Source organism: Procambarus clarkii, chromosome 10, assembly GCF_040958095.1.
Source record: "Procambarus clarkii isolate CNS0578487 chromosome 10, FALCON_Pclarkii_2.0, whole genome shotgun sequence".
In the NCBI taxonomy this organism is placed as follows: domain Eukaryota; kingdom Metazoa; phylum Arthropoda; class Malacostraca; order Decapoda; family Cambaridae; genus Procambarus; species Procambarus clarkii.
In genome coordinates, this window is record NC_091159.1 from 50,626,106 (window position 1) to 50,648,605 (window position 22,500).

The 22,500-nt window shown below is 42.9% G+C and overlaps 1 pseudogene; it reads right to left on the bottom strand.

The window, feature by feature from the left end:
- LOC138363086 (neurotrimin-like) overlaps positions 1-19,335 on the bottom strand; it is a 118,015-nt pseudogene extending 98,680 nt beyond the window's left edge.
- Positions 19,336-22,500: the final 3,165 nt, after the last annotated feature.

Sequence of the window (22,500 nt, forward strand, 5' to 3'; positions counted from 1 at the left end):
GCAAAGTTATATATAACATATATATATATATATGTGTGTGTGTGTGTGTGTGTGTGTGTGTGTGTGTGTGTGTGTGTGTGTGTGTGTGTGTGTGTGTGTGTGTGTGTGTGTGTGTGTGTGTGTGTGTGTGTGTGTGTGTGTGTGTGTGTGTGTGTGTGCACGTGAGCTGTGCCTGAGCCTCAGGAAGGCAGAACATCAAGGACACGCAGGTCGAGTGAATTCCACAGTGAGAGTAAGTCTCTCGTCCGTGTCGTATACACCATCAATTCAGTTTGCCTCCAATTGGTAACCAGAGCTAGGAAATTCCATCTAAAGATCTAGATAAACCAATGTTTAAACCTTCAACCCCATGTGCATTAATTATGCCTAGGCGACGCATTACTGAGCTAATCGTCCCTTGACCTATTGACTTATTACCCTTATTTATCAATCATTCCTCCCTGAGTCAGCTGGAGTCAGTACTTGAGTCTCCAGAGCGTACTGCTTCATGTAATCCCCTTGTGAAGTGTCTGCTAAGTGGTTTTACGATTATTCGAGCTAAGGGGCCAAGATTCGGACACTTCACTACGCTCCACTACACACACATCATCCATCTGAGCTCAAGGAGGCACCCCAGGAAGCACGGCATCTTGGCAACACAGCATCTGTGTTGCCACAGAGCTGGCAACACCCATCTCAGGCACGTCTTCGACCCGTCCACAGTCCTGCAATTTCAAGGTTCAGACCTTCAGGCAGCGCACATCCATTTTCTGCAGAAGATCCTCCACAAATATCCTTGAAACTTGTACATGTCCTTAATCCGTATCGTGGATTAAGGACATGTACGTTCAACCCCTTTGTTGAATTTCTCCCCAAAATTAACGAGTGCCCAGACTCAGTACAAGAGGAAGGTAAATCCGTCTCCAAGTCGTCCTTCTCATATCTCTCATGTGACCACTTCGGAAGTCCTAGCTGAAACTAGGACCAGCAGCTCCTCGCTGCATACACCAGCACCTACAACATCAGGGAGCAGTAAGGCCGCTTCCAAAAATCCTCTCGCTAACACGACTACACACTGCCACTGGGACTAGCCACGCACCACCTGTCAGTCATTTTGGTCCACATCTCTATTCCGTCTGAAAGGACCCAGCCGACACCTGTCCACCTGACATCCACCATCATGACGTGTACAAAACGTCATCCGCACCTGTAGACAGTGTAGGCCATTGAGATCCACATCCAGACCTTCCAACCTGGCCACGCAGCTGCACAGGGCTACCGTCCCTCTGAAACACAGGGGCTCCCAGGAGCCTGGCCACGCAGCTGCACAGGGCTACCGTCCCTCTGAAACACAGGGACTCCCAGGAGCCTGGCCACGCAGCAGCATAGGGCTACCCTCCCTCTGAAACACAGAGGTGTCGTAATGACGAAACATATTGACATGATCCGCAGCCGTCACGCAGCAGCCAAGTGGCCAGCCAAGTGGCTGCACACATTTGAAACAAGTTTTTGGTTGCCTGGTGTATAGAAAGCTGATGAATATCCCGCCACCGTAACCGACAAGGCTACACTCCGGTTAAAGACTATTTTCACTGTCCAACTGCCAATTAAGTACCTTCGCATTTTGAAATGGATGGTTATTCAAGCGTACACTCTCCACCTTACCATATTGTTGAAGATTATGTACGATAGAGACAGATACGCTTCCAAAAACAGCGACAAAAAAAAATAATGAAAAAAACTTTGAAGGTAATCAGTTGTGAGTCTTGTTTAAGTTACAGCTTAATTAACGAGCTCTTGAACGGCCAAGTGTGTAATTAGCAGGTGGTCTCGTTAACCTCTCTAAAACCTGTACTGATCAAGTAAATAGAGGAGTGGTTGTCACTTCCGGGAGATTTTTTATTTATATTGTGGGAAAAAGTTGTGTAGACATATTGCGCAGACATATTGTGCAGACATATTGTGCAGACATATTGTGCAGACATATTGTGCAGACATATTGTGCAGACATATTGTGCAGACATATTGTGCAGACATATTGTGCAGACATATTGTGCAGACATATTGTGCAGACATATTGTGCAGACATATTGTGCAGACATATTGTGCAGACATATTGTGCAGACATATTGTGCAGACATATTGTGCAGACATATTGTGCAGACATATTGTGCAGACATATTGTGCAGACATATTGTGCAGACATATTGTGCAGACATATTGTGCAGACATATTGTGCAGACATATTGTGCAGACATATTGTGCAGACATATTGTGCAGACATATTGTGCAGACATATTGTGCAGACATATTGCGCAGATATACTAGGCACATATACATGCAGATTGAACTTTAGGCCGGGGGTTAGGGGGAAATGGAGGCAAGACCTATAAAACATATATTGCTTTTTCCTCAAAAAATATAAAAATGCGAGAACAATATATATAAATATATATATATATATATATATATATATATATATATATATATATATATATATATATATATATGTATATATACACATATAAACAGAGACAGGTAACAAACCACTCAGAGCTAATTTTTGGTGTTTTTAATGCATTATATGAAGTTTTATAACTAATAGAGTGAATCCACATCAGCAGACTAGTGGGTGGCCAGGAGAAAGGCCAGATGGGCGGCCAGATGGGCGGCCAGATGGGCGACCAGGTGGGCGGCCAGATGGGCGGCCAGGTGGGCGGCCAGTGCACACCTGATCCCTGGCTAATTAATCAACGATTACATCATTAGTTATTTGGTGTGGGAAGACAGGTATGACGGCTCCGTCACTGTCACTCATTCACAGCACCCACACCTCCACCACACTCACGCTCAGCACACTCACCCTAAACAAACTTACTTCTTAACACACTTACCCTTAACAAACCAAGTCTGTTAACACTAGTCAGTGGCCTGTAAGACCAGCCCTGCCTGTGGCTTCAGCAAGTGTTGGTATCCCTCTAGCTCCTGGTAAACCTCCCTCTTACACCCAGGTAAACCCAACGTTCCTACACCCAGAGATGCTCCATCCTAGACCGCAGGTGTAAACTGACACCTCTTATCCATCTCAGCGACATAAGACCCTCCTCTTCTCTCTGGCATGCTAGGAGGCTGGGACCCCTGGGGGTTGCTGGGATGGAGGTTGGCTCGAATGCTGGGAAGCTGGAATGCTTCGAGGCTGGGAGATTGCAATGCTAGGATCCTGGGGTGTGGTCGTAGGCTGGGATATGCGTATGGGTTAGGATGCTTGCAGGCTGGGATGCTGAGATGCTGGGTGGCTGGGATAGTTGAAGGATGAGGTGCTGACACTACTTGGAGGCTGAGCTGCTGGAATGCTTGTAGAATGAAATGTCTGGTTGCTGGGATGTTTATCGGCTGGTACGCTGGGATTCTGGGATAATGATAGGCAGGGATGTTGGGAGATTTGGATGCTGAGAGACTTGTATGCTGATACGTTGGGATGCTTGTTGGATGTGATGTAGGGATGCAAGGATGCTGGTGATCTGGGATTATTGGATGCTCTCCAATTCTGACCTTATTGCAACATTCAAACTTTAATTTTTTTTTTGTTGCCTCGTCATTTTGGCGATTGGGATTCGTTGTTAAACACCGAGATTTGTGAATAATTTTTAGAAGTGGACCAACGTTTTAAGTTACAGTGGACTGACTTGCTATTTGTGGCATTAATTCTTCGCGAGCAAGTTATTCACAGCTTCATATATGCCAATGACAGAGCACAAAATGTTCGGAATCGGTTCACCGCTCGAGGGAATATCGTGACGCCGGGACCCAAGCACTGAAGTTCAACCTCCCCATGCGGTGAGTACAGTGATCCTCTGCACGCAGTAACAACCCACTCGATCATATCAAAGCGGTTCACGGGACGCTCACTTCAATTCGTTTAAAAATTCTTATTCATAAATGATTGTTCATTTATATATGACCATCTCCAAAATTATTCATCGATTATTCTTTCAAATAGATCACACAGATGCAGGTGAGGAGTCACAATAACGTGGCTGAAATATGTTGACCAAACCACAAACTAGAAAGTGAAGGGACGACGACGTTTCGATCCGTCCTGGGGACCATTCTCAAGTGGATTGTGTTGGTTGGCCTTGAAAGAGTAGTACCCAGTTGCTTGTTTGTACCATATCGCAGTGGATCTTCCTTCCGCTACTTTGGCTCTGTGGCACACAATCGACTTGAGAATGGTCTAGGACGGACCGAAACGTCGTCGTCCCTTCACTTTGTAGTGTGTAGTATGGTCATCACACAGATACACAAATACATCTGTGGCACTTCAAAAGCCAAAACAGCAGCAAAATTAGGAATCAGAAGAGAATAACCAATCATCGTTCTCCTGAGGCCCGTGGTCTTCAAGCAAACATAGCGGAAGTGGAGGAAAACAAAAAGCCCTTCTCCTTGAGCAAAAAGTTTACGTGGGGCCCCAACCTTGCGAGTTCCAGCTACAGATCTTAAGATCATCTAGTGTCCGCCGCGATTCCATATTCTCAATGGTTCATCTGATTTTTATAGTTTCTTAAAAAAAATATCGTTTGCTTTCACGCGAACAAGTATTTATGATTGGACAAAGTACCTTGGCTTTTATCTACAGTTTAAATTTCTCTCCTGAAAATCAATAGTAAACATTTATATTTTTTTCCGGGTGGGGGGGGGGGGTAGTAATGGAGTATGTAGGTGACGCAGGTGTGTCACCTACATACTCCATTGAATGTAGGTGACACACCTATGTAAGGTTCACACACCTGTGTGTAATGATTTAGGAGACGTGGTTATTCTGACGATTCGAGGAGGGGACATGTATGAATATTTGTATCATATTCTTTTATTGAAATATACATAGACATTCATATTGTGTGTACAAAATAATATCGCTAGGGCATATTAACATTCCCTAGCGATATCTTTTATTTTTCACACCGGCTATTTCGCCTTAATACCACCACTCTGAGAGATGTGCATCCCGTGGTGGCCCCATAATACCACCACTCTGAGAGATGTGCATCCCGTGGTGGCCCCATAATACCACCACTCTGAGAGATGTGCATCCCGTGGTGGCCCCATAATACCACCACTCTGAGAGATGTGCATCCCGTGGTGGCCCCATAATACCACCACTCTGAGAGATGTGCATCCCGTGGTGGCCCCATAATACCACCACTCTGAGAGATGTGCATCCCGTGGTGGCCCCATAATACCACCACTCTGAGAGATGTGCATCCCGTGGTGGCCCCATAATACCACCACTCTGAGAGATGTGCATCCCGTGGTGGCCCCATAATACCACCACTCTGAGAGATGTGCATCCCGTGGTGGCCCCATAATACCACCACTCTGAGAGATGTGCATCCCGTGGTGGCCCCATAATACCACCACTCTGAGAGATGTGCATCCCGTGGTGGCCCCATAATACCACCACTCTGAGAGATGTGCATCCCGTGGTGGCCCCATAATACCACCACTCTGAGAGATGTGCATCCCGTGGTGGCCCCATAATACCACCACTCTGAGAGATGTGCATCCCGTGGTGGCCCCATAATACCACCACTCTGAGAGATGTGCATCCCGTGGTGGCCCCATAATACCACCACTCTGAGAGATGTGCATCCCGTGGTGGCCCCATAATACCACCACTCTGAGAGATGTGCATCCCGTGGTGGCCCCATAATACCACCACTCTGAGAGATGTGCATCCCGTGGTGGCCCCATAATACCACCACTCTGAGAGATGTGCATCCCGTGGTGGCCCCATAATACCACCACTCTGAGAGATGTGCATCCCGTGGTGGCCCCATAATGCCACCATGCTGACAGCTGGTCAGCCACTCCTCCCATTCTCTGTGAACGGGAACACAGCCCGTCAGACGAGCACCTTCGTAGACAGTTATAATCGACGAGCTGTTAAACTGAATCCATCATATGACGGGGGATATTGGGAGGTTTAATTGAGGTGGAAGATGATGGTGGTGGTGGGTGAGAGAGAGAGAGAGAGAGAGAGAGAGAGAGAGAGAGAGAGAGAGAGAGAGAGAGAGAGAGAGAGAGAGAGAGAGAGAGAGAGAGAGAGAGAGAGAGGCAGATACGTAGGTAGGTAGATAGGTCGATAGGTAGGTAGGATTGGGTGTCTTGCTAGAGAGGAAGATGTGAGGTATATATTTTTCAGGAGGCAGGAAATAGAGAGGAAACAAAGTGAACGGTGAGGCAAATATATTTTGAAGGGAATAGAGGGTAAGAATAAAAATATAAGAGGATCTGGGAGTTGTGAAGACACGACACACAGGAAGGAACAATATGCAGCGAAATAGAAGATAAACACGTTTCGCAAGACCTACTGTTTTGACAGGCGGAAGGCAGAGAGGGGATATATTGACCAATAAAGTCACAGAGAAAAGATATATTGACCCGTATAGTCACTGCAGGCGTCATTTCTTGACTTTGATAAATAGCTGTTTTCAGCGAACCCGTCCTCAAACACACACACACACACACACACACACACACACACACACACACACACACACACACACACACACACACACACACACACACACACACACACACACACACACACACACACACACACACACACACACACACACACACACACACACACACGCACACACACACACACACATACACGCACACACACACACACACACACACACACACACACACACACACACACACACACACACACACACACACACACACACACACACACACACACACACACACACACACACACACACACACACACACACACACACACACACACACACACAAAACAATAGGAGTGGTGTCACGTCAATACTCGCTTACGACATGAAACTAGCGAGAAAGGTGAGGACTTCATACAAGTCAAGACGGCTTCACCAGCGCCCCCGTCAAGACCCAGGCATTGTCTCACAAGTGGCCACTCGAGTTCAACCCCCCGACAAATGTTAGGTAACGAGGTTGGGGGGGGGGAGCCATGGTGTTACGAGACCAGAATGTCAATACACATGAGAGGAGAACGCCGCTCCTTCTGTCGACGAAAGATGACTTGAAGGCAGGAATAACAGCAAAAAACTTTACACCGGAGGGACGTTTAGCTTTATCGGCTGCTGACATGAGTCTCGTGAAGCTCTCGGAAGCCTCGACGAGGTCTCGACGAAGCCTTGAGTCTCGTGAAGCCCTCGGAAGCCTCGACGAGGTCTCGACGAAGCCTTGAGTCTCGTGAAGCCCTCGGAAGCCTCGACGAAGTCTCGAAGGAGCCTTGAGTCTTGTGAAGCCCTCGGAAGCCTTGACGAAGTCTCGAAGGAGCCTTGAGTCTTGTGAAGCCCTCGGAAGCCTCGACGAAGTCTCGAAGGAGCCTTGAGTCTCGTGAAGCCCTCAGAAGCCTCGACGAAGTCTCGAAGGAGCCTTGAGTCTCGTGAAGCCCTCGGAAGCCTCGACAATACCTCCCGTTGTCTGGTACATGAGGCTTGCTGTTGTTGTTGTTTAAGATTCGCTGCTTGGAATTAAATGTTCCAAGTAGCACGGGCTAAGGCGAGCCCGTAGTAGACTTATGAGGCTTGCGCTTACATAGACTTGTCGATATCTTCCTGGATCAATTACTGTTATTTCACAGGATGCAATCCGCTGCAATTGCATAACTCCTCGTTACCTATTTTACAGCTAGGTGAACAGAGGCATCGGGTAATAAGAAGCGTGCCCAACCGTTCCTTTCCCCGCCCGGGTATTGAACCCGGGGTCTTAGATTATAAGCCAATAACGAAGGGCACTGCTACAGTACCCATTAAAACAGGCAGTGTGGTCTCTCCACCTACGTGAGACCACACCTTGAGTATGCAGCCATGACATCAAAACCATCTTGAAAGGTAAAAATAGCTAAAAGTCTAAAGGGTTGAAAGTCAATAAGAACTGCATATCTGCAGATAAGACGGTTAGAAGGCGGGTCCAAGAGCTAACGGCTCGAAGCTTCAGGCGCACATAAGTAAATACACACACTGGTCCAAGCTGCATTGGAGGACAGATGGTACAGTTGTGAGGTGATGATAGATTCTAAGAGGCAGTGGAAAAATAAACAAAGAAACAATGTTTAAAGTGAGAAAATTGAGAAAAAATGCTCTCTCTCTCTCTCTCTCTCTCTCTCTCTCCTCTCTCTCTCTCTCTCTCTCTCTCTCTCTCTCTCTCTCTCTCTCTCTCTCTCTCTCTCTCTCTCTCTCTCTCTCTCTCTCTCTCTCTCTCTCTCTCTCTCTCTCTCTCTCTCTCTCTCTTGACCTCTTGTGAGTCCATCCTGCCTTTTATCCATCCTGCCCCAACGTTTCCTACTGAACCCTGCCTCTGCAATTTGACTTAGCATTCACCCCAAGAGTGTTCAAGTATGGACACCCTGGAAGCCCCTTCACAACACCATTAATCCCCCATTCCTCTCACTTATGCGTCTCAGTACCTTTGTTGATCAGGAACCTTTGGCTTATGTGTTGGTATTTGCCCTTAGCGAGAAGGGCTTCAGAGGTTGCGTGCCAGCTGGATCCGTGATGCTCTAGGAATTTAAAATTACAAGTCTTATTTCACGCCCGAGGGTCTTGCTAGCCCCAGGGACCCTTTGAGGGCGCCTACATCGATCTCTTCAATTATTGAGAGCCTTCGTCAGCCTCCAGATTGCGGCCTCTGAAGCCCCGAGGCTCACCGTGTTGGGCCTCACTGTGCCAAAGAGATTTACCATCTAGTCTCACCAGTTGAGAGGCACCAGTCAGAGAGGCAGTCCCTTTCACCTCCGTTCACTGCTGTGCTTCCTACTCTTTGTCAACCCTCTCTCATCTTAACTCTCACTTCAGCTCTATCTTAAACTCTCGACACTTCTCATTCCCCCCCTCTTACTGCTATCTCTCCTTCCTCCCTCTTCTCTCATTCCTCTCTAAACCGACCTTCTATTCCTCTCCCACTAACCATATCACTTCCTCCTCCTCTCACCACTACCATCCCTCTTTCTCACTACCTTATATTCCCCGCTTCATCACCCATTCTCCCTCACCCTTCGCCTATCACCATTCTCGAAAAAACAAGTTAAAATCAAACGTTAATCTCTAAGTAACATAAGTTTTAAACATAGGCCATGAGTCTTGTGCACCATAAATAAAATTTCTTTTTAATTCAGAAACGAATTTGATGAGCTCAAACCCCCATCCCCCCCTTCTCATTGTAAACACGATATCCATCTTAATCAACAAGTCAAGATATTGAGTCCGAGGACGACAGGCAGCGACACGACAACAAAGCGGGAGAAACGACAATTAACGCGACCAGTCACTCGCACTACCCTCAAATTTACGTTTTCGTTCACATGAAGCTGAACGAACAAATTTCAAATGCACAACGAAAGCTATAATAATTTATTCTAAACTGTTGCCTTTATTTTTATTATTATTCACGAACAAGGTGAATGGTAAGGCTTTCACAGGTCGTAGAGTCATGCATAGAATTGACTGATTTCCGAATTTCCGTGACTAGGGACAAGCTGAAACAGAAACACGAATACCGATACGCAGTAAACATTCGTAACACTGTGGCGGTGGTTGACGGGAGGTTAAAGGTCCACGTTCCTCCGGAAGTATCCTGGTGAACAGGACACAGGACACAGGACACAGGACACAGGACACAGACGGGGGACTAAATCCTTACTCTCTAATCAATTTACTGACGTTGTCTGGCTGGTGAGAGGCAGCGTCGTGTTTAATCAAAACATTGACATTGTGGAAAGTTATGAAGTCCGGGAATGTTTTAAGTGCTTGACGTGGAATGAAGTGTTGTTTTAAGTGCGTGACGTGGAATTGGGTGTTGTTCTAAGTGCATAACGTGGAATTAAGTGTTTTTTTAAGTACATGACGTGGAATTAAGTGTTGTTTTTAATCCTTGACGTGGAATTAGTGTTGTTTTAAGTGCTTGACGTTGAATTAAGTGTTGTTTTAAGTGCTTGACGTTGAATTAAGGGGTGTTTTTAAGTGTTTGACATGGAATTATAGGCACTGCTTCTCAGTTCCTTTATAGTGAATTGATTCGATGTTGGACTACTGCTCCTGGACCCTAACTGCTTCCCGCCGGGAGGTGAGTACTACCTAATAACTTAATTTAGCAAAGCTCATTCAGCGTAGTGATCGTACCAAATATTATATCCCCGAATTTGTTAATAATTAGTTTGACAGACGAAAATAATATATCACCTTAGTTTTTTGGCCTCTGACGAAAACGTGAATTACGGTGGAGTTGTTAAAGGATTTTTAATTTCTAAAATAAATGTGATATAGATAGAAGAGATTAATGTATACGAGGTTTCTGGCTCGCTATTATTAAACAAGGTGGTTCCTGGTTGCCGTGTTAAGTGTAATAAAGTGTTTGATAATGTTATAAAGGATTTGCATTTTACTAAAGCTGATAAATCTAATACAGTGTGTTCATAGTGAACACAAAAAAATTAAGCTATTACGATTATAAAGTACTTGGATTTGATATAAAGATAATGATTTAGGATTGGAAGGAAGAAAGGCAAACATACAACGTAACGATCATTATTGTTACCTTGTTACAATATGTTACAAAGTTGTTACATCTTGTTATAAATTTTCTTTGACGTGTTAGACTCTTAATACAACTTGATAGATAATTGTTACTACTTGTTAGAAGGTGTTACAACTTGTTTGAACATTGTAGCAACGTCGTAGTTTAGTCGCGTGTTTGGAAGTATATTATTGACTATTTGGATGATCGGGGATTGAACGTCGACCTTGCTAGAAGCTGGATAATCCAAGTGGTTTGGTTATTTTAATACAAAATTGAAACGATTGCTGAAGGATAATGAACTCGTAAGGAAACCGAATTTCTGATCACTATCTTTACCAGATATGTGTATAATGGCCCTGTTAAAGTTTACAAAGCCAATTAACCCAGCTAGACTGATCGTCAGGTGGGCTGTGCAGGCATACAAAGTGGCCAGCAATGATTTTTCCCCTCATTTGCAGGTACTGCAGCTGTGCCGCACACTATGAACAATGTCAATTTAGTGAGTTAAGGAAAAAAGAGTGATATATATAATTTTAGTGTAGTGAGTGGCGGCACAACGTTTCATTTATCAAGGTTACTGTTGAGGATTTTTTTTGCAATTAGTCCTGGAGGAGCTACCTAAAGTTGGATTTACCTGCGTTCGCCTTTACTGAATTAATTAAGCTGTGAATTAATGATAACACCTGTGTTGTTTTATGGTTTGTTGGTTTGCCAATTGCCAAACCCCCTTTTTTGGTTTGGCAATTGGAAACCTTTATCTCCTGTGCACAGCAATTTATATATGGAGGATTTTAAACTAAGATGTTGTCTAAAATCTTACCGAAAGATATTAGTGCTTTAGCTATGTTGATGTGGAATGTCTAGGACCTGATATCTTAGAGTGTAATGAACTTCTATAAGACTCGATAACCTGGTTCCTTCATTTTACGTCACCGTTGAAAGATATATAAATAGAACTCTACCATTTGTGGATACAATGGTGTATAGATATGATAGAATCTTTCAAATTGAGTGCGTATGTGAAGCCTAAAAACGTGTGTTTATATGTGAACTTTTATTTGTACCGTCACATTAGAGTTAAATAGTCTGTATTTTCTTTAATGTTTCTGAGGACATTGATTGTCTGTAATGGTAAATTTGTTGATAAGTAAACAATGAAGACGTGTGTGAATGTCTTGTAGCAATAGAGTGGATCAGTTTTTCAAGAACATGCTGGTACTTCAGTACAATGAAAACGAGGTAGACAGTACCACGTTTTAGGTACTTTCGGGTTTTAGGTACGATTAAGAATGCGTCGAAATCTGCTTGTGACTGTATGAAACAGATCCCTTCCCAAGAATGTTATAAAAAAGCATATTGGTCAATCAGAAAAAAATTGAGGAATATATTAATCAGAGTACATTTCTATATAAATAAAAATGGAAATGTTCGTTTGTGCATAACCGCTAATATCCGAAAGTTCTTCACCGATTACTTTGAAATTTTCAAACAACGTTCCATTCGCATCCGAGCAGGTGTTTACATAGTATATAGATGTCACGTCTGTGAAGGTAAAAAAACATGCTTTTTCTGAAAAACTGTTTTTCATGTGTTTTTCTTTTGAGGGAAATCTTCGAAACCTCTTTACCGATTACTTTGAAATTTTGACACAACGTTGCATTCAAATAGGCGCGTCTTTTTATATATCTACTATATACATGCCTCACCTGTGACAAGAAAAAACTTTTTTTTTTTAAACATCGCCACCTGTTGGACGTAAGAGCAACACACGCTGAAATCTCCGAAAGTTCTTCACCGAGTGCTTTGAAATTTTGACACGACGTTGCATTCGAATAGGCGTGTCTTTTTATATTTCTACTATATAGATGCCACCTCGGTGACAGGTAAAAACATGCGTTTTTGAAAAACAGCGCCGTCTGTTGCACATAATAGCAACATTCACGCTATACTAAATATGTCATGAATTCCATTTCAGTGTTTCTGATTGCATTGAGAAAGTTTATTTTCGTAGATTTTGATTTATTTTCATTTTCATTTAATTATTTTGTGTGAATTGCGTTGGAATTGAACTGTGTTGTTTACCATACCGTTCATTTCGTGAGTATAGTTTATTTTTTATTTTTTCATATTTTCATTTAATTTTAAAGTGTTTTTCTTATATTTCAGTGGTGTAACATCAAATCACTTGATATTCCCAATTTTATGATGGGAACATCAGACCATTTGGAAAGGCATCGGACGATGGAGTGGGAAATTGTGGGGATGACGAGGAGGGACGGAAGTGAGAGAGGGTGGGGAGGACGAGGGGACAAGCGAGGGGGGTTAATGGAGGGGGAAACGACGAGGGGATGGGGGGAGTTCGAGATGGTGGGGACGAGGGTATGTGGGAATGGAGAATAGTGGGGAGGACAAAGGGACAGGGGGAGTGGGGCATGGTGGGAAGGAAGAGGAGATGGTGGCGTGGGGAATGGTGGGGAGGACGAGGGGACGGTGGAGGGGGAATTGTTGGGAGGCTGAGGAGATGGGTGAGGGGGAAATGATGGGGTGGATGGGGGAACAAAGGAGGGTTGCTGAGTCACAGCAACGCGTGGCCGGGTACAGCTAGTATTGTGTAGGAATGAACGAGGATTAGTATGCATTATTTATAATTTACAATGGAGTGGAGGATCAGGTTGAATGCAAAGAAATTACCCTCATGGAAATCTGTAGACAGGAATATATCTGAATTAAGGTTAATACCTCGATAATATCTTAAATATGAGCTAAGGCTTGTATAAAAATGGATCCATTATTGGTTCCAGAGATTGCTTCTAAGATTAACGATATTGTCTAAATTGGTCTCACTGAAGGCAAATTATTATCGTGTATTTTTTTTTTTTTAGCTCTCCTTAACTATTTTTGATAAAGGAATTTTCCCAGGATTTAGGAGCGTGTTTTGACGGTGTCTGTCAGATGCGCTTCTTATATGATCTTTGTAGTTCATTATCTTCATTATAATTCGCCCTTTAGTCAGGTATATATATATATATATATATATATATATATCCGCATTAGGTCAGGTGATAATACAATGAAGGTGAAAAACATGGGGGGATACATAAGGGATAAACATAGCGCTGCAGAAGGCTTATTGGCCCATACGAGGCATCTCCTATCTAAACACAAAGATTAATCCAGTGTAATTGGCCTGTTATGTTGGACATTGTCTTCTGTGTTGGCATTGATATGTTCTTGTCTTGTCCTTACTCTCATGGTGGGTAGAGTAAATAGTTCCGTGATTTGGGTGTTCATGGTAGGTCGCTCTATTCTTATGTGAATTGCCTCAAGAGCAATTATATATATATATATATATATATATATATATATATATATATATATATATATATATATATATATATATATATATATATATATATATATATATATTATTAAATATGACCGAAAAAGTAAGATTAATAATTCTAACACGAATTTTCTCAATCTTTCGTACATTACGCTTCACTGTTGGAGGTAAATCAAAAATCAATTCTCCAAAATTCATTTTTATTTCTAGTCTGACGCGACACGGGCGCGTTTCGTAAAACTTATTACATTTTCAAAGACTTTAGTTCACAAATACACAACTGAATAGAACTTACGTATCTCCGATTTTATATCTACATTTGAGTGAGGTGGAAGGGGTGATGTGGCATTAACACAAGACAGAACAAAATGTGGTATTAATAGGGTATTAATTTCATCAACACAAGACAGAACAAGAGTATTAATAGGGTATTAATTTCATCAACACAAGACAGAACACGAAGCAATGGATATTGAATAGAAGTGTTTGTAGAAAGCCTATTGGTCCATATTTCTTGATGCTTCTATATTGGAGCGGAGTCTTGAGGTGGGTAGAATATAGTTGTGCAATAATTGGCTGTTCATTGCTGGTGTTGACTTCTTGATGTGTAGTGCCTCGCAAACGTCAAGCCGCCTGCTATCGCTGTATCTATCGATGATTTCTGTGTTGTTTACTAGGATTTCTCTGGCGATGGTTTGGTTGTGGGAAGAGATTATATGTTCTTTAATGGAGCCCTGTTGCTTATGCATCGTTAAACGCCTAGAAAGAGATGTTGTTGTCTTGCCTATATACTGGGTTTTTTGGAGCTTACAGTCCGCAAGTGGGCATTTGAAGGCATAGACGACGTTAATCTCTTTTAAAGCGTTCTGTTTTGTGTCTGGAGAGTTTCTCATGAATAGGCTGGCCGTTTTTCTGGTTTTATAGTAAATCGTCAGTTGTATCCTCTGATTTTTGTCTGTAGGGATAACGTTTCTATTAACAATATCTTTCAGGACCCTTTCCTCCGTTTTATGAGCTGTGGAAAAGAAGTTCCTGTAAAATAGTCTAATAGGGGGTATAGGTGTTGTGTTAGTTGTCTCTTCAGAGGTTGCATGGCTTTTCACTTTCCTTCTTATGATGTCTTCGACGAAACCATTGGAGAAGCCGTTATTGACTAGGACCTGCCTTACCCTACAGAGTTCTTCGTCGACTTGCTTCCATTCTGAGCTGTGGCTGAGAGCACGGTCGACATATGCGTTAACAACACTCCTCTTGTACCTGTCTGGGCAGTCGCTGTTGGCATTTAGGCACATTCCTATGTTTGTTTCCTTAGTGTAGACTGCAGTGTGGAAACCTCCGCCCTTTTCCATGACTGTTACATCTAGAAAGGGCAGCTTCCCATCCTTTTCCATCTCGTAAGTGAAACGCAGCACGGAACTCTGCTCAAATGCCTCCTTCAGCTCCTGCAGATGTCTGACATCAGGTACCTGTGTAAAAATGTCGTCAACATACCTGCAGTATATGGCCGGTTTCAAGTTCATGTCGACTAAGACTTTTTGCTCGATGGTACCCATGTAGAAGTTTGCAAACAGGACACCTAGGGGAGAACCCATGGCGACCCCATCTACTTGCTTATACATGTGCCCATCCGGGCTCAAGAAGGGTGCCTCTTTAGTACAAGCTTGGAGTAGTTTCCTCAGAATATTTTCTGGTATGTCAAGAGCAGTACAGGCTGGATCACGATACACTCTGTCGGCTATCATTCCGATTGTCTCGTCCACAGGTACGTTGGTAAACAGCGATTCTACGTCCAACGAGGCTCTTATCCCTGTGGCCCGTGTGCCCCGCAGTAAGTCAACAAATTCCTTTGGAGACTTCAGGCTGAAGGCGCAAGGAACATAAGGAGTCAGCAGGCCGTTGAGTCGCTTCGCCAGTCTGTACGTGGGTGTGGGTATCTGGCTAATGATTGGCCGAAGTGGGTTTCCAGGCTTGTGCGTCTTGACATTTCCATACGCATATCCAGGTTTATATTCCCCTAATATAAACTTAGGGGAATATAAACCTGGATATGCGTATGGAAATGTCAAGACGCACAAGCCTGGAAACCCACTTCGACCAATCATTAGCCAGATACCTACACCCACGTACAAACTGGCGAAGCGACTCAACGGCCTGCTGACTCCTTATGTTCCTTGCGCCTTCAGCCTGAAGTCTCCAAAGGAATTTGTTGACTTACTGCGGGGGACACGGGCCACAGGGATAAGAGCCTCGTTGGACGTAGAATCGCTGTTTACCAACGTACCTGTGGACGAGACAATCGGAATGATAGCCGACAGAGTGTATCGTGATCCAGCCTGTACTCCTCTTGACATACCAGAAAATATTCTGAGGAAGCTACTCCAAGCTTGTACTAAAGAGGCACCCTTCTTGAGCCCGGATGGGCACATGTATAAGCAAGTAGATGGGGTCGCCATGGGTTCTCCCCTAGGTGTCCTGTTTGCAAACTTCTACATGGGTACCATCGAGCAAAAAGTCTTAGTCGACATGAACTTGAAACCGGCCATATACTGCAAGTATGTTGACGACATTTTTACACAGGTACCTGATGTCAGACATCTGCAGGAGCTGAAGGAGGCATTTGAGCAGAGTTCCGTGCTGCGTTTCACTTACGAGATGGAAAAGGATGGGAAGCTGCCCTTTCTAGATGTAACAGTCATGGAAAAGGGCGGAGGTTTCCACACTGCAGTCTACACTAAGGAAACAAACATAGGAATGTGCCTAAATGCCAACAGCGACTGCCCAGACAGGTACAAGAGGAGTGTTGTTAACGCATATGTCGACCGTGCTCTCAGCCACAGCTCAGAATGGAAGCAAGTCGACGAAGAACTCTGTAGGGTAAGGCAGGTCCTAGTCAATAACGGCTTCTCCAATGGTTTCGTCGAAGACATCATAAGAAGGAAAGTGAAAAGCCATGCACCCTCTGAAGAGACAACTAACACAACACCTATACCCCTTATTAGACTATTTTACAGGAACTTCTTTTCCACAGCTCATAAAACGGAGGAAAGGGTCCTGAAAGATATTGTTAATAGAAACGTTATCCCTACAGACAAAAATCAGAGGATACAACTGACGATTTACTATAAAACCAGAAAAACGGCCAGCCTACTCATGAGAAACTCTCCAGACACAAAACAGAACGCTTTAAAAGAGACTAACGTCGTCTATGCCTTCAAATGCCCACTTGGGGACTGTAAGCTCCAAAAAACCCAGTATATAGGCAAGACAACAACATCTCTTTCTAGGCGTTTAACGATGCATAAGCAACAGGGCTCCATTAAGGAACATATAATCTCTTCCCACAACCAAACCATCGCCAGAGAAATCCTAGTAAACAACACAGAAATCATCGATAGATACAGCGATAGCAGGCGGCTTGACGTTTGCGAGGCACTACACATCAAGAAGTCAACACCAGCAATGAACAGCCAATTATTGCACAACTATATTCTACCCACCTCAAGACTCCGCTCCAATATAGAAGCATCAAGAAATATGGACCAATAGGCTTTCTACAAACACTTCTATTCAATATCCATTGCTTCGTGTTCTGTCTTGTGTTGATGAAATTAATACCCTATTAATACTCTTGTTCTGTCTTGTGTTGATGAAATTAATACCCTATTAATACCACATTTTGTTCTGTCTTGTGTTAATGCCACATCACCCCTTCCACCTCACTCAAATGTAGATATAAAATCGGAGATACGTAAGTTCTATTCAGTTGTGTATTTGTGAACTAAAGTCTTTGAAAATGTAATAAGTTTTACGAAACGCGCCCGTGTCGCGTCAGACTAGAAATAAAAATGAATTTTGGAGAATTGATTTTTGATTTACCTCCAACAGTGAAGCGTAATGTACGAAAGATTGAGAAAATTCGTGTTAGAATTATTAATCTTACTTTTTCGGTCATATTTAATAATATATGTCTACAGGAAAGACTGCTACCAAAATATACTAATATATATATATATATATATATATATATATATATATATATATATATATATATATATATATATATATATATATATATATATATATATATATATATATATATATGCTTGACTTATATGTTATATACCTTGTGTCTTATAACAAATGATTCAGCAATTTATAGTATGTTATTATTACCTTTCGCTGTATTTCATATCACTTCGTTCATCTTTACTTGGACGAAAACATAAATTGCGAGGAAACGTTTGTGCTTAGTGGGTGTGATTGTCTCTCTCTCTCTCTAGGTTGTTGCGTCTTTTTGTCAGCTGTTGAGTCAATCTCGTCAGTTTTCGTCCGACTGGTCATTGTGTGTATCTATCTTTGTGGCTCGCATTCTTGCAACTGTTTCTGCATCATAGTGAAAATATGTTTTTTTTTTTTCGTTAGACTAAGGACAAGCATAATTTTATTTTTTTTTGTTGGTGTAAAGATCAACATTCTATCTGTTGGACTTAATGTTGCTTTGACTTCTGAAGAGGCCAACACAATACATCACAACACAGTACAACACAACACAACACAACACGACACAACACAACACAACACAACACAAGAGTACTCACACTCTTGTTCCCAAGGTTGTGGACGAGACAGCACCAGTCTCAACAACACAACAGAACACAACACAACATGACACAACACAACACAACACAACACAACACAACATGACACAACACAACAATACTCACACTCTTGTTCCCAAGGTTGTAGACGAGACAGCACCAGTCTCAGCAACACAACACAACACAACATAGCACAACACCACATCACAACACAACACAACACAACACACCACATCACAACACAACACAACACACCACATCACAACACAACACAACACAACACAACACATCACAACACAACACAACACACCACATCACAACACAACACACCACAACACAACACAACAATACTCACACTCTTGTTCCCAAGGTTGTGGACGAGACAGCACCAGTCTCAGCAACACAACACAACACAACATAGCACAACAACACATCACAACACACCACAACACAACACAACACAACAATACTCACACTCTTGTTCCCAAGGTTGTGGACGAGACAGTGGAGGTAGGCGGAGTTGCCGGTCAGACTGGAGACGTTGCGTGGAGCCGCCTCGTCAAAGACCGGATGTAGCGGCATCGTGAGAACCGAGGCACCCGCGGCCCCAGAGCTGAGGTCCAACAGAGGCTTGATGGGCTCCACCGGACTGCTGCTGCTGCCGCTCAGCGTCATGCCCACGTGACTGCTGCCTCCCTTCATGCTGCCGCTGCTGCTGCTGCTGCTAGCCTGTTGGTTGTGGCTGCCGCTGCTGCTGCCACCGCCGCCACCAGTGCTTCTCCCCGCCCGGCGGCCGGACTGCTGCTGTTGCTGCTGCTGCTGCTGCTGCTGTGGCGGCGGGTGGAGGGAGGAGTGAGGGGACTGTAGGGAGGACGGCGCCACCACAACCGCTCCTGGACATGTAAACAATAACACGTGTTATGACCAAGAATCATTGATCAAATGTTTACAGTGTTGCACAACACTGATGGTAAGTTCATATATCACAACTCACAACTTTCCAGCAGGACGGGGGATCGAACCAGCGTCCTGGGTTCGATCTCCGACCAGATTCAAAGATTTTCTCGACACCTCTATCATAGTCTATTCCACTTCTCTTTCCTATCTTTACTCTCAATTTCATTCCAAATCTCTAGTTCACTCTCAAACTGGGGAAACTCCAAATCTTTCATCCCTACTTCCATCCTATTTCTCATTTCCCCTAAGTGTTTTCTCCTACAACGCAGCCTACTCAGTAACCAACCCTCTCTTAGAACCTGTCGAAACAGTGACCAAAATAATAAAGGCGAGCCTAAGGATCTGCCTCACTAATGCTGATGGTATATCATATAAAGCAAATCATCTGAAAAAATATAGGATATGTTTACTGAAGTAATAGTAATAGTGGAAACTAAACTGTAGAGACATTATTAACACCAAATTACCCCCCCCCCCTCTCATATGTGTGTGTAAATACCTTATAATAATGCATGATATATCGCTTTCATCCTCATTACACTTGGGTTGTTGTTGTTGTTGTTTTAGATTCAGCTACTCGTAGCAAAAAGTTCCAAGTAGCACGGGCTATGGTGAGCCCGTAGTGGTCTTACCTGGCACAAGAGCGGGGCTGTCTCTGCACACTTGGGCTGGATGGTAGAGCGAAGGTTTCGTTTCATGCAGGTCGGCGTTTAATCCCCGACCGTGCCCGGAGCCCAATCACCATTCCTCCTCCCCCCCCCCCCCCTCGTCACATCCCAAATCCTTATCCTGATCTCTTCCAAGTGCTATATAGTCGTAATGGCTCAGAGTTTTTCCCTGATAGTTCGCATCCCTTTATTCCTTTTAACCATTCATACAAAATACCCAAGCTCTTCTTACCATAAAAGAATACACAAGTCAATCACAAAAGCTGAAACAAAACGAACTATAAAAGCCAGGGATAGAGATGGAGGTCGACACTGACTGGAGAGAAGATAAGGGGTGTCGGTGTCTGGAGAGTAGAAAGATAAGGGATGTTGATGTCTCGAGAAGAGAGAGATAAGGAGAGAAGAGATAGCTAGCTTCAGAGGAGCTGATCGTATTCATATACAGCTAATATTGCTCTAATGATGTCATTTCAAACATCAATTAATTTTCCTTTGTTTTTTTTCTATTCTCCTTCCTTTTTTTGCTCATTTGAAAACTCTTCTCCTGCTTCGGTTTTCTTTGGTTTCCTCTCTCTGTGGGAAGGTGGTGTTCTTTCTGCATCATCTTTTACCGGAATTAAATGAGACATAAGGTACAACCTTGGTATATCCATACACACATTTGTTAGGTTAATCCATACACCCATCTCTCTACGGTTCATCCGTACACCTCTCACTCCAGATCATCCGTACATATATCTTCGCTTCATCCGGACGTCTCAGTTAAGTCCTACTGTTTGGAACATTGCCATTTTGCAAGCTTTTGAGGTAATGTTGTCTTAGCAGTTCTTTGTCATTTAATCCCTTCAACATATGTCACAGGCCATGTAACATATGTACACTTCTCTTGTTTCAGTTAGCGCAATTATCAGCGAGAAAATCCGTGTCGGCGCTGCATTCTCATAGGTTGGTCTTATGAATGTTGTTGTACGCAAGGCTAAGGCTCTCAAGGGCTCTGTAAACCTCATATATTGCTTGATGTATATACGTTAAATAGCGCCCACTTCACGGTACATATACATATATATATATATATATATATATATATATATATATATATATATATATATATATATATATATATATATATATATATGTCGTACCTAGTAGCCAGAACGCACTTCTCAGCCTACTATGCAAGGCCCGATTTGCCTAATAAGCCAAGTTTTCATGAATTAATTGCTTTTCGACTACCTAACCTACCTAACCTAACCTAACCTAACTTTATCGGCTACCTAACTTTACCTATCCTATAAAGATAGGTTAGGTTAGGTTAGGTAGGGTTGGTTAGGTTCGGTCATATATCTACGTTAATTTTAACTCCAATAAAACAATTGACCTCATACATAATGAAATGGGTAGCTTTATCATTTCATAAGAAAAAAATTAGAGAAAATATATTAATTCAGGAAAATTTGGCTTATTAGACAATTCGGGCCTTGCATAGTAGGCTGAGAAGTGCGTTCTGGCTACTAGGTACGACATATATATATATATATATATATATATATATATATATATATATATATATATATATATATATATATATATATATATAAATATATATATATATATATATATATATATATATATATATATATATATATATATATATATATATATATATATATATATATATATATCCATGCCCTGACCTGCTGTTCTCGGCAGCTAGAATTCCCATTACTGTGGCTTCAACGTTTGCTGTATTTCACCAATTCCACATCTCCCCTACGTTACCCCCTTGCAGTCTTGTATTATAAATTGCACGTTAAGTTTTTTACTTTGCCTTGTGCGAAATTATTTGATAATTTTAACTGGAGACTGTGAGATATGCATGTATTGAGAAGGTTGCCACTCAGAGGAATGTGTGTTTGTGTTTGAGTGGCTATCAAACACAGGAATGTGTGTTGGAGGGATGGAGCCAAGTGCTGGAATGTGTGTGTGTGTGTGTGTGTGTGTGTGTGTGTGTGTGTGTGTGTGTGTGTGTGTGGAGCGTGCCAAACACAGGAAGGCTCTTCAGTCAATATATGTGAGGAAGATTACCACAGTAATGGTCAAAATACTATATTAAAGTCCTGCTGGAAACCTGTTCAACGCTACCTCTGTGCCCCTGGTTGATTGTTCAACACTACCTCTGTGCCCCTGGTTGCTTGATCAACACTACCTCTGTTTCCCTGGTTGCTTGATCAACACTCCCTCTGTGCCCCTGGTTGTATGTTCAACATTACCTTTGCACCCTAGATTGTTTGTTCAACACCACCATATATCGCTGCTCACCTGTTCACCACAATTCCTCATCACCTATTAACCACAATTCCCATGTCGTTCCACC